Consider the following 13,086-nt stretch of genomic DNA (forward strand, 5'->3'; position numbering starts at 1 on the left):
AATTAAGTCAAAATTTGGGTATGATCTTAAGTCATAGACATTGTGGCTAGGCAGAGTGTGGATTTTTGAGGGGCATATAAACCCTAATCTGGAGGACTGAGGGGAAAATCTAATAGCCCACACAAAATCGATTTTCTTGACTAAGAAATCATAGTCCTAAGCATAGCTGAAGAGGTATGAAATCTCAATTTCAAAGATCTAAATTTTAGGAGCACTGTAATTAGAGTAACTGGATTTTTTGTTGGGAAAATTTTGAATTTGCAAGCGTCCAAGTCCCATAAAGAGACCTAATACAAGCTATTAGGTCTGTCCTGAAGAAAAATAATTAAACTACAAGTTGCAACATTGTAAATCTGTGGAGAGCCCAAGAATTTGTGACTCAGCCTTGAGCCACATATACATACACAGTCCGAGTATGCTCAGTCAGCCTTGAAGCCAACTTGTTTTGAAAGCATGAGAAGTACAGCAGTAAAGGATAAAAAGGACATTCAGAAGGGAAGTCACTTTGACATTGAAATGAAGGTTAACCTATAGTTCTGCATTATTCAACCAAATGTCTGAGTTTTTGAGCATCTTCTCATCTCTGGTAAGTAATCCAATCATGTTTGATCAATGAATTTATCAAAATTTTGTGAAGGGTTTGTTCTAGTAAGGCACTCAAGGCCTCCCTATTGGCAGCTATATCTATCCTAGAAGAAAGGAAAATCTTCTGTTTATGATCCAAAACTATTTGGCATTGTTTGATACATGTGCATCTATGACAAGCCCGCAAACAACAGTCTTCTCCTGTGTTTAGTCCAGAATCGACTTTGCTGAAAGGATATTTTGAGCATGAATCTATGCATAATCTTCTAAATGTGAGGCCCAAGCTTCTCTTCAAAATTCTAACCATTCAAGTCAGCCTAAGCCTAGCTCACTTTCATCTCAATGGAACTTAACTCGAGCCTCTGTCATAAAGGGAAAAGAGCCGAGTCTCTCATTACATTTTTCTATGCATGAAGGAGACCCAAATCGATGGATTATTAGGCTTATTATCTCATAAGTGTTTTAAGAAGGATTACTACCTTTCTTTCAACCTTGTACCACAACCTAAAAGGATTAAAACATCTATTCATCTCACAGTAACGTATGCTGACCTGTATGACCACCTGGGAATGAGATCCATGATGTGTTCCTTCATCAGTGTCATGTCTCATATAAATATTGTTAATTTTGGTATGTTCTATGCTTAAGAGAAACTTACTTCAAAATTCTTATTAGCCCAATACCAATTTCCAGAATAGAAATCACATCAACATGATAGAAAAATGCAGATAGAACATAAATATAAATAGTAGAAGACAAGCCAAGACAAGAGGACACAAGATGTGGCACTAGCTAGGGACAAACAAGATAGTACAAATATACAATTCTATAATTTTATGACAACAACAACAAAACCCTAACTAACAAAGTCAAAGATGGTCAAACAGGTCATATTTGACCTCTAGACAACCCTCGTTAACACTCAATCAAATCGGCCTGCAACAGCAAGAAAAGTCAACCCAAAACAGTTTGAAAATACAGTCAAACTTTAGTCAACACTGGACAGACCTGCAGTCAACCTTTTGACAATCAACACTGGCCAAACTTGAAGTCAGATCGCCTCAATTTGTGTGCCAAAATCTGAGGCCTGCCAAGGAGAAGCAACCAAACCTAATCCGTAGCCAAAGAGGAGTCCACGCTGCTCGATGTTGGTCAAAATACCTTCCTGTAGCCCTGGTCAAACTCAGTCAACGCAACCCTAACCAGAAAACACTTCGTCCTTCCACACGTTTGAGAGATGTTGCTCCTTTATGCATACCCAATCAAGTGAGTAGAGAGAAGGATGTGAGATGAGATGAGTGAAATGATGCCACAAGGTCTCCTCCTTTTATATGCAATGTTGAGGATAAGCTGGGGGTGAAAATGATTGTTTTGCTTGCTGGCCAACCTTGACAAATTGTCAAGAATACAAATAAATTCATATCTCCATGAATACATGTCGGAATCAAATGATCGTTAGATCAATCCTACACCTCTCAGAGAGAGGAATCCAAGAAAAATATCAGCTACCATAAATGAGGTGACCCATATGGAGTTTGGCCCTAGTTTCCAATTTTAACAGTCCCTCTCAACTAGGGAGAAATCCATCTGCTAATCCATCTGTCTGTCAGTATTATCTCTGCCATCAATGCACTGCTCTGCTGAACTATGACAAAGAAGAAGTGGTCAAGAATGTATCATACCATTCTCTACTAACCTGAAGTCAGTCCCAAATAAAAGAAAGTGTCTCATACCACTCTTACTGCCCTGAAGTTAGTTCTAATAAAGAAAGTGTGTCATACCATTATTACTGATCCGAAATTAGTTCCAAATAAAGAGAGTGTCTCATACCACTCTTACTAACCCGAAGTCAGCTCCAATTAATCCCAGATCAATATCATCCTAGCATAGGGAGTACGGTAGTACACGATGCGTCCATCAGTAGTACTATGGTCCCTATCCTCATTTCCCTACTCATTTTGGCCAGATGAGAGGTACTTCCCATGAGTCCCAAACAACATGGGTAGGATGTCTCAGCAGGAGAAGGATGAACCACTCATCCTGCCTACATGTCGCCACGGGGTTTCATAGGGGAAGGTTGAACCACTCACCCTGTACATAGCAAACCACCAGGGGAAGGTTGAACCACTCACCCTATGGTTGCTCATCGCTCCAAGAAGTGCCCCTCAGAGCTTCCAGAGCTCAATGTACATATCATACATGACCCTCATAAGAGGGTCTTTCCACGACTCCTAGTCATTCTTGGAAATTCAAGAATTTGAACTTTCCCGGGGGCTTCGTCAGAATGTCAGTGAGCTTCTCATCAGTCCCAATATGATGGAGCCTTATTGCTCCTCGTTGTACCATATCCTAGATAAAGTGGTACTTGATATCGATGTGCTTGGAGCGATCATGAAATACGAGATTCTCTGATCAATGAATCCCATGCTGGTTGTCACAAACGATCACGGTAGTATACACCGTATGTCCAAACAACTCATCGAAGAGCTTCCTCAACCAGACAGCTTCATAGGAGGCCATACTCGCAGCAATGTATTCGGCCTCAGCTGTGCTCAAAGCAACTGACCTCTGCTTCCTACTCATCCAAGATATCGAAGAAAAACACAAAGAGAAACAACACTCGGAAGTGCTCTTGCGATCCACAACACTGCCTGCCCAATCAACATCAGAATAACCATGCAACCTCACATCTCCAACAGTGTATCTCAATCCATGAGTGATTGTGCCTCGAAGATATATCAGAAGATTCTTGGCACCAATCCAATGTGAGTGATGAGGCTCAACCATATATTGGCTCAACGTGTTGACTGCAAAACATATATTCGGACGGGAGTTCACCAAGAACATCAGTGCTCCTATGAGTTGACGATACTCAGAAGCATTTCCTAATTTAGGTCCAGCAGCACTACCACATAACTTCTTGAAGTTAAGCTCCATCGGGGTAGTCACGGGCTTGCAGTCCACCATCCCAAATCTTTCCAATATCTTCACCATGTATTTTCCTTAAGATAGGAAAATTTCTCTTGGATTTTTCCACACCTCCAACCCTAGGAAGTAGTGCATTAGTCCTAGGTCCTTCATCTCAAATTTGGAAGCCAACTCCTTCTTACATTTGTGAATGAGAGGGTTTGCACCAGTCAGAAAGAGGTCACCCACATAAAGCACTTGTATGAGAGGCTTATCATCTTCAACCTTAAAGTAAAGGTTCGGATCGACTTCACTCCTAGTGAATCTTGGCTTCATCAAATAGCTATCGGTCCTCTCATACCAATCTCGGGGTGCTTGTTTTAGCCCATAGAGAGATTTCTTCAACCTGCATACATGAGATTCCTGATTATGAATCTAAAACCCTCGGGTTGTTCCACATAGATTTCCTCTCTAATTGAACCATGCAAGAAAGTGTTCTTGACATCCATCTGATGTATGTTCGATCCTTGCGAAGCAGCAAGGGCTATGATCGAGCGGATGGTGGTGTATCGGGTAATAGGTGAAAATATCTCATCCTAATCCATAGCTTCCTTTTGAGAGAAGCCTCGAGCAACAAAGCGAGCCTTGTACTTTTTAGCACTCCCATAAGCTCCATGCTTGATTTTGTAAAGCCATTTTGAGGTGACAACTGATTTTTCTTGGGGTTTGGGGACCACATCCCAGACATCATTCTTCATGATGGACTCGTATTCTTAATTCATAGCATCCTTCCATACTTGATGCTTCACGGCTTTTTCGAATGATGTAGGGTCATTTTGAATTATGGTGCTTATAATGGTCAAGTATCCCTGATACCTGGTCGACTTCTTTATTTCACGGAAAGTCCCTCTTGGTATAATATGCCTCTCGGCATCTTCAATAGTCCCCCTAAGCCATGAGGGCCTCTTCCTAGAGGAGGAGGGCTCCTGAGGAGTAGGATCAATAGGATCCATAGGTTCTTCAACATCTGACATCATTTCATGTTCTTTTTCATCTGGCTTCCTGGCGTCAGCGTCTTTATCCTTCCTTGGAATAGGAAGATTGTCAACCTTGATAAGAGCCATATCTTCGTCAAAGGTGACATTATGACTTATCTCAACTTCCCTTTGACCAACCACATAAATTATATAGCCCTTAGAATTTTCGGTATAGCCCACAAAGATTCCTTTCTTTCTAGATGCACCCAATTTGCTTCTTTTCTCTTTCAGCACATGAAAGTATACAGGACTTCCAAAAATTCTAAAATGAGAGACACTGGGTTTCTTACTAGTGAACATTTCTTCCGGAGTCTTGGAGTCCAATTCTTGTTGAGGGCATCGGTTTTGAACATATACGACAGTATTCGAAGATTTGGCCCATAGAAACTTCAGAAGACTTTGATCATGGAGCATGGCATGGACAACTTCCACAATCATACGATTCTTCCTTTCAGCCACACCATTCTGCTAAGGAGTGTATGGTGTTGTGGTCTCCCTCTTAATGCCAAATTCTCTACAAAAGTCATGGAATTCATTGGATTCTTTTGCGGTCCCATTATCAGTCCTTAATATGTCTATTCTCTTCTCGGATTGATTTTCGATCATGGCTTTGAAGTGACAGAACTAGGTGAATACTTCATCCTTCTTTTTCAAGAAGTAGATCCAAGTATTGCAAGAATAATCATATGTAAAAGTGAGATAATATAGATATCCTCCCAAAGAGTTTACGGGCATCATACCAGATATGTCGAAGTGGACCAACTACAATATATCTGAAGCCTTGCTATTACTTGAGGGGAATGGTCCCCTTTTAAGTTTTCCTTCGGCACATCTCGGACATACACCTTCATGGTCTACTTTGAATTTGGGCATCCCTATCACCATTTGTCTTACATCGGGTAGAGCCTTTTAATGAAGGTGAGAAAACCTTCGGTGCCATAGTTCAGATTGTAGAGATGTGTCGCAAGACATGGCCCCCAATGGAAATCCTCCAACTTGATATAAAGAGTCAACCCAAAACCTAAGAGTAAAAGCATCTTTAAAATTCTTTTTCCAAACACATACCTTTCCATCGATGAATGCCACCTTGTAGCCTTTGTCTTCCATTGCCGAAATGGACACCAGGTTCTTCTTGAGGTCAGGTATATATAAAACTTCTTGCAAATGGATCGTGTTACCTTGATTCAATTGAAGGGTAACATTCCCTACACCCTTTACGGGATAGGTGGCATTGTCTCCAAGAATAATATCCAAGTTTGTCTCCTTCTCTATCAAATTAGAGAGAGCTTCCTTGTAACCAGTAAAGTGCCTTGAGGCACCAATATCAATAAGCCAATTTCCCAACGAGTCGGGAGGAGAGGTAGTGGAAAGGGCCGATATAAATTAATACTCATATTTCTTATTGTTAACAACATTTGGTTCATACCTGGAGTTCCTTACTTTCTTGGAGGGTTGACCATTTCCATGATTTCCTACATTCCTCTTTCCTTTGCCATTGAACCTCCCATTCCTTTGATTGTTGTTGTTGAAGTTTCCCATGGAGTGATTGTGATCATCATCATGTGATGTGCCCTTTCTATTTGGACACTCCCTCGCATAGTGGCCAAATTTATTGCAAACAAAGCATCTTCCCTTCCTTCCACCCTTAGATCCGTGCTTGCCTCTATTTGAAGGCATTTCTTGCTCCGCCATTCTTGTCTCTTCTTGAATGCATCTCGACATCAATTCTTCAAACCCTAGAATTCGATCATTATTGAGAAGGGTGGTTCTAAATATATACCACTTGGATGGGAGCCCTCCAAGGGTAGTGATAGTCAGTTCCCTGTCAAGAATGACTTCGTCAATTGGAAGAAGATCATTCTTGATCACAGTGATCCTTAAGAAGTAGGATTGAATATCCTCGTCCTTGCCCTTCTTAATATCCTTCAACTTATTTTTGAGGAACAAAACTTGATTTTCATCACTAACCTTAAACATGCTTACCAATCTGTTGTAGATCTCCTTGGAGGTGTTCAAATCGAAGATGTAGGCCACCAGACGCTTGTCAATGGAATCTCTGATAATCTTCTTCACTTTGTATTCACCCTTAGTGTACTTTTTCTTTGTAGCAGCCAGTGCATTTGATGGAGGCTCAGGGATTTTACCCTTCACATAGTCCAACACTTCTTGTTCTTCCAATGTCAAATCAAGAGACGTATTCCATCCGTGATAATCAGACTTTTCACGTAGCTTGTCTTCAGTGAGGAAGTGGGATGAGGAACCCATTGAGTGTTTTTCCCTTTCCAACTGTCTTTGGTGATTTCTCTTTCACTCTTGCTTGGGCTTTGTCTTCATCTCAACTCTGATAATCATGTTAAATTTTGGTATGTTCTATGCTTAAGAGCAATTTACTTTAGATTTCTTGTTAGCCCAATATCAATTTCCAAATTAGCAATCACATCAGCATGATAGAAAAATGCATATAGAACATAAATATAAATAGTCGAAGACAAACCAAGACAAGAGGACACAAAATGTGGCACCAGCCACGGACAAACCCCAATGTGGGAAAACCCTTGATCAATTCTTCTTATATTCTTCAATAATTCAACAGAGAGGGAGAGATAGTACAAATATACAATTATGTAATTTTATGACAGCAACAACAAAACCCTAACCAACCAAGTCAAAGTTGGTCAAACAGGTTAGATTTGACTTCTAGAAAACCTCGGTCAACGCTCAGTCAACTCGGCCTCCAACAGCGACAAAAGTCAACCCAAAATAGTCTGAAAATACAGTCAAACTTCAGTCAACGTTGGACAAACCTGTGGTCAACCTTTTGATAGTCAACATTGGTCAAACCTGAGGTCATATCACCTCGGTTTGCATGCCAAAATATGTGGCCTTCCAATAAGAAGTAGCCACATCTATTCTGCAATCAAAGAGGAGTCCACGGTGGTCAACGCTGGTCAAAATACCTTCCTGCATCCCTGTTCAAACTCAGTCAACGCAACCCTAACCAGAAAACACTTCGTCCTTCCACACGTGTGAGAGATGTTGCTCCTTTATGCGTACCCAATCAAGTAAGTAGAGAGAAGGATGTGAGATGATATGAGTGAAATGATGCCACAAGGTCTCCTCCTTTTATATGCAACATTGAGGATAAGCTGGGGGTGAAAATGACTATTTGCTTGCTGGCCAACCTTGACAAATTGTCAAGAATACAAATAAATTCATATTTCCATGAACACATGTCAGAATCAGATGATCGTTAGATCAATCCAAGAAAAATATCAGCTGCCATAAATGAGGTGACCCATATGGAGTTTGGCCCTCGTTGCCAATTTTAACAAATATACACAGCTTGAGCTTATTATATCAGTTAAGACACACTTCGGTTCCCTGCTGAATGATCTCACCTATAAAAATTCTATAATCAGATTCATATTATTTGGAAGACTATTTCTTATCATGGAACTTTTTCACTCAACCCTAATGCACGCTTAGGGCAGAAACAAAATATTTGTATGATCTATCAATCTATACTCTTGCAACATTGCAAATCCCATCTGGATTGACTTTCTTATGTGACTCAACAGATCGAAGTATACTCTTGAATGATTACTCCTAGTATGGTTTGTTTCAAGATGGATCACTTGCATTTCTGCTTCAGATAAACCCTCGTACAAAATTATAATAAGATCCATTATCAGGGTAATGCGATGAGTTTTGTATTGATCATAAATATGGCCCTTGATATGTTCAAATTGCAGCGTATCATGTCCTGAACAATTAAGACTTTCTAACTTCTATTTGGGTGTTGATTGTTGATATAGTTGGATAGATCTTATGAATTTATCTGCAGTGCTTATGGGCTTAAGCTTAACATTGTACTTGAGCTATATGAGATTGACATAGATACATTGATGGTTTGACCTTGATGGAGTAATTTGCCTATGAACCATGCATAATATTAACCTTCCATATGTCAAAAACCTTGAAACAAGATGTGACCTGAATTGATATATGATGTGATGAAAAATGATCGCAATAGTAAAACCTTAACAATAACAACCTTTTGATATGTGGACAACGATGGCCTCTTCTTGACAGTAAAGATACTTGAAACCTTCAGAAGTTCAGAAGCCAAGAAAGTATACAATATAAGCAACTCTGGAAGTGTCCTCTTTTAAAGATCATGGACTAGACACTTGCATCAACATCCCTGATTTTGTTTGAATCATTGAAGAAGGATGGCTATATGGATACCAATGTAGATGCCTAAGACCTTTGTATAATGGATTAGTAGCAGTCATGAAGCAGCTGGATGATTGGATGATCTCATGGGAGGATTTCTTCACCCTGGTTGAAGAAGGACCATGATGATGATTTTCTATCTGATTTGGAGCAAGCATTTCTGAAGTTTTCTATCACAATTGAAGCATGATAAAGTCTCATCTTAAAGATGAGGACCAAATTGGTTAAGTTTGTATATCTAATTGAAGCAAGACTTTAGAGGGAGCCATAGGATCCTTGGTTAAATGTATGGTTGTCCATGGCACATGGACCAAAGAAATAATGACAAGAAAAGTTTCTGATTGCGGATAGCTCGATGATTGTGATTTGGCCAAAGTCACTTTCCCGATATTTAGAGGGAGCTGTGATCGAAAATGCAGCTATTAATGATGTATGTTTGTCTTATGTTATCAATATAAAACTTCTAAAGACAATATGGAAATACTTGATACACTATCTCCTTATCATGGATGAATCAAAGACTGAAGTTTGTTGCTCTGGGAGCACTGCTGAGGTTGAAAGTATAAAGCAACAAGCATGGCCTATTATGAAGCCATCTAAGAAATCTCTTCAATGAACCATCTGAAGCATATGCTGGAAACATTTTTTGTATATTGTAGAATGGGATTCACTTTTCAAAGAATCTCGTGTCCCACGGTTGCTTCAAGCATATTGGCATCACAGACCACTTTATTTTTGATATCATACAACTGGGAGAAATCAAGCTTCATCATTTCAAGATGGATGTGCAGGTTACCATCATCCGCATCAAGCCCTCTTAGTAAGGTCAACTTCATCTTCCTTCAAAGAGAGACTAGGAATTGTGGAAAGATCCTACTATGAGGGTCTTGGTTGAACATTGAGCTCTGGGATCTCTTGGGGGCTTGGGGTACTTATTGAGCTATGGGAGACCATAGGGTGAGTGGTTCACCTTACTCTATTTGTGCTTGTGTACAGGGTCAGTGGTTCACCTTCCTTTGTGATACTCCATGATGGTTGAAATGTGTGTAGGGTGAGTGGTTCACCTTCCCCTATGATTTCAGACACATGTATGTAGGGTGAGTGGTTCACCTTTCCCTACTATTGATGATATATGCATAGGATGAGTGGTTCACCTTCCTCTATTTGTGCATTATGTACATGGTGAGTGGTTCACCTTCCCCTGTGATACTCCATGATGGTTGACATGTGTGTAGGGTGAGTGGTTCACCTTCCCCTACAATTTTGGGAGTGTTTCACCTTCCCCTACTATTGATGATATATGCATAGGATGAGTGGTTCGCCTTCTCCTATGGAATATGAGAAGGATGAGTGATTCACCTTCTCCTGCAAATACCCCAGTGGGAGATGCATATAAGCATCTGTTGACATGTCAGTGGAATGTGGTTCATCCTTTCCCCACATGTAGGATGCTCATTCACTACATTTGATGGTTGACATGTTGATCGGACATGGTTCATCCTTTCCCCATGTCTACGATCCGTCCTACGATTGATTTTTGTGACTTGTGTTTGGAGTATGTGGTTTATCCTTTCCCTACATGTGATTGTAACTTGTGTTCGTAGGACATGGTTCATCCTTTCCATACTTTCGGTGATTTTCATACGTAGGATGTGGTTCATCCTTTCCCTATGTGTGGTTGTGATGTGTGACTGTAGGATGTGGTTAATCCTTTCCCTACATGTGATTGTGAGAAGGATGTGATACATTCTTTCCCTGCTATTGATTCAATATCATCCTACCCATGTAGTCCAGGACACATGGGAAGTACCTCTCATCTAGCCAATTAGTTGGGAAAAGTGGATAGGTACCATAGCACTACTTATGGATGCATCGTGTATTGTCGTACTCCCGATGTCTAGGATTTATGATGTTTCTTTAACTTAATCTCTTGGGATCAAGTCTGATTGTTATGAGGACTGAATTTTGTCAGTGGAGAGTTGCAAGGTCTTGTGACTCACTCTCGATTGATTCTTATTTATTATTCATATCAGTTTTCAGTAGAGTAGAGCATAGATGAGGTACAAATATGGTTCATGACGACAAGTTGGCATGATGATCAATGATGATGGATTGGCAAGTGAAATTCTACCTAGTTGAGAGGGAGTGTTAAAATTGGAAACTAGGGAAACATTCCACCATGGACAATTCCTTTGGGAAAGATAACTACAACATTAAATTACTCTTTTCGAGAGGACCAAAATCAATCTAAACATCGTCAAATTTGGATAAGTAAAAGTGGGTTTTTGAATTTATTTTCTCACACAAATATTATCAAGGTCGGCCTTGTCTCTATGCTGGCTCAACAGATCAAATAGACACGTCCCTTGACCCTCTACCGAATTGTATAAATAGGAGTGCTTCCACCCTCATATTGAAGTCATCCAAGGAGAAATTTCATCACAAAGGTTCTCTGATCTAGCTGCAGGAAGAAGGGACTCCAAGCGAAGGAGGAATAGGGCTGACATTTGGGTTTTTCATGACTATTTGGTAGACCGCATTCATAGAAAAAGGCCGCAGGTTGGGCCGTAGGCTAGAAGGTGAGAACATGGTTGTTCTGGGCATTGTTTTGTAGTCATTTCTCTCTCTATTTTTGGGCCGCAAGTAGCTGTGTCAATTGCAGAAGGTTGTGTCTCATTTTTGGGGTGCCAAAAGACCTAAGTGCTACCCTCTCATCAAGTTGCAATAGATGAAGTGACATTGTTGTTCAGAAAAGGAGAATGTTGCTCCTTTCTTATCAATCAAAGCTACAGTTAAGAGAATAAGTCTTGATGCAGTAAGAAGGGTCTTCAGAAACCCTAACCCAATAATCCCTCTTCAGTAGTATGTCTCCAACCCATGCCTGGATTGCAATTTTGACTGGACCACCTATTTTTCTAAGGGTTGTGATGTGACATATTCTAATCGGAAAGTCAATTTTGACTTTAAGTCATTTTACTCTATCTCTCTCTGCTAAACATTTGATAAATTGATATAAGACAAGGCTTTTCCTCATGTTGGGGTTTTTCCATGGCTTGAGTGAAATTCTTGTGTCTTCTTGTCTTGGCTTATCTTCTGCACTTACCTTTAATGTTATTTCATTAGTTACTGTTATATGATGATGATTAATGTGATTTTTAATGGATTAATGGAATCGATACTAGGCTAATGATCTAATGAAGTAACTAACATAAGGAAAGAACATGTTAACTCAAAATTAACATATGTCATGAGTGGGTGTCGGGGTCCAAGAATAGTTTTTTTGTGTCTTCGTGCTCTATGGTCATGTCCCTATCCTTACCCCAATGTAGTATTCTCCCTCCCGCGGGGTCCTCCCAAGCCTTCCACTCCCTAGATTCAAAAATCATATGCTCTCTTAGAACGTGAGTTGCCCGACAGTTTGATCCTCCACAATCTGAGAAATGGGAAAATATATTCACTATCTGGGGAACAGTCGGGAGGGTTGGGAAGATTGATCCCTTTATGGGAGGCAAAAGGGGCAAGGGAATAAATTGTAATATGTCCAAAGCCAAAGAACGAGCTTAATTCAATATGGTCGTTGGTAGACAACAATCTATAGGCGGGGCACTTAGAGCAATGGTCATCCTGGGTGGGGTGGACTAACAGAGTCCCTCTCTTTTAATAGCAGAGGAATGGTAAGTTCCTCTAATAAACTATCCTTAAAGAGTCTAGTTTCAATTAAAAATTCATATGTCATTATGTTCCAAGAAACATTGGGCGGTGACGATGATGTAGTTAGACTTCTTGAAACTTTACTTGTATGTTGGAAATTTGTAGCTATTTATGCATAGGGGTGTTCGGGAGGACTAACAATAGGTTGACACTCTTAGAACATTAAACCCTTGAATTTTCAGAGTATCAAATATGGTCTTCATCTGGAGTTTTACTGGGTGGAGGATCGGGAAGAGGTCACACAGTTAGTAGGGAGATATTTTCACACAACTATTAGCAATGGGAAGCAAGTGCTCATCTCGCCCAGTCACACTAGGGCAGAGTCACTATTGGAGGGTTTTTTAGGGTGGTCGTTAGTAAAACTCAAAAGGAGACTCAAAGGATGGAGCTTTAAATGGTTATCGAAGGCAGGTAGACTTGTTCTGGTTAAATCATTCTTGTGGGTTGGACAAAAATACCATTATGTGGCACCCTGGGTAAGATGGAAGAAGATAGTGTTGCTAAAAGCTTTATGAGGCTGAGGTCTTAAAAAATATCTTTGTAATTTCTCATCGACATTAGCTGCAAAATGCTGGTGGAGATTAATCACAAATGAAAATTTGTGGACTTA

This window comes from Pinus tabuliformis, chromosome 9 (assembly GCF_031772625.1).
Source record: "Pinus tabuliformis cultivar Carrire ecotype Pingquan chromosome 9, CPIR1, whole genome shotgun sequence".
In the NCBI taxonomy this organism is placed as follows: Eukaryota; Viridiplantae; Streptophyta; class Pinopsida; order Pinales; family Pinaceae; genus Pinus; species Pinus tabuliformis.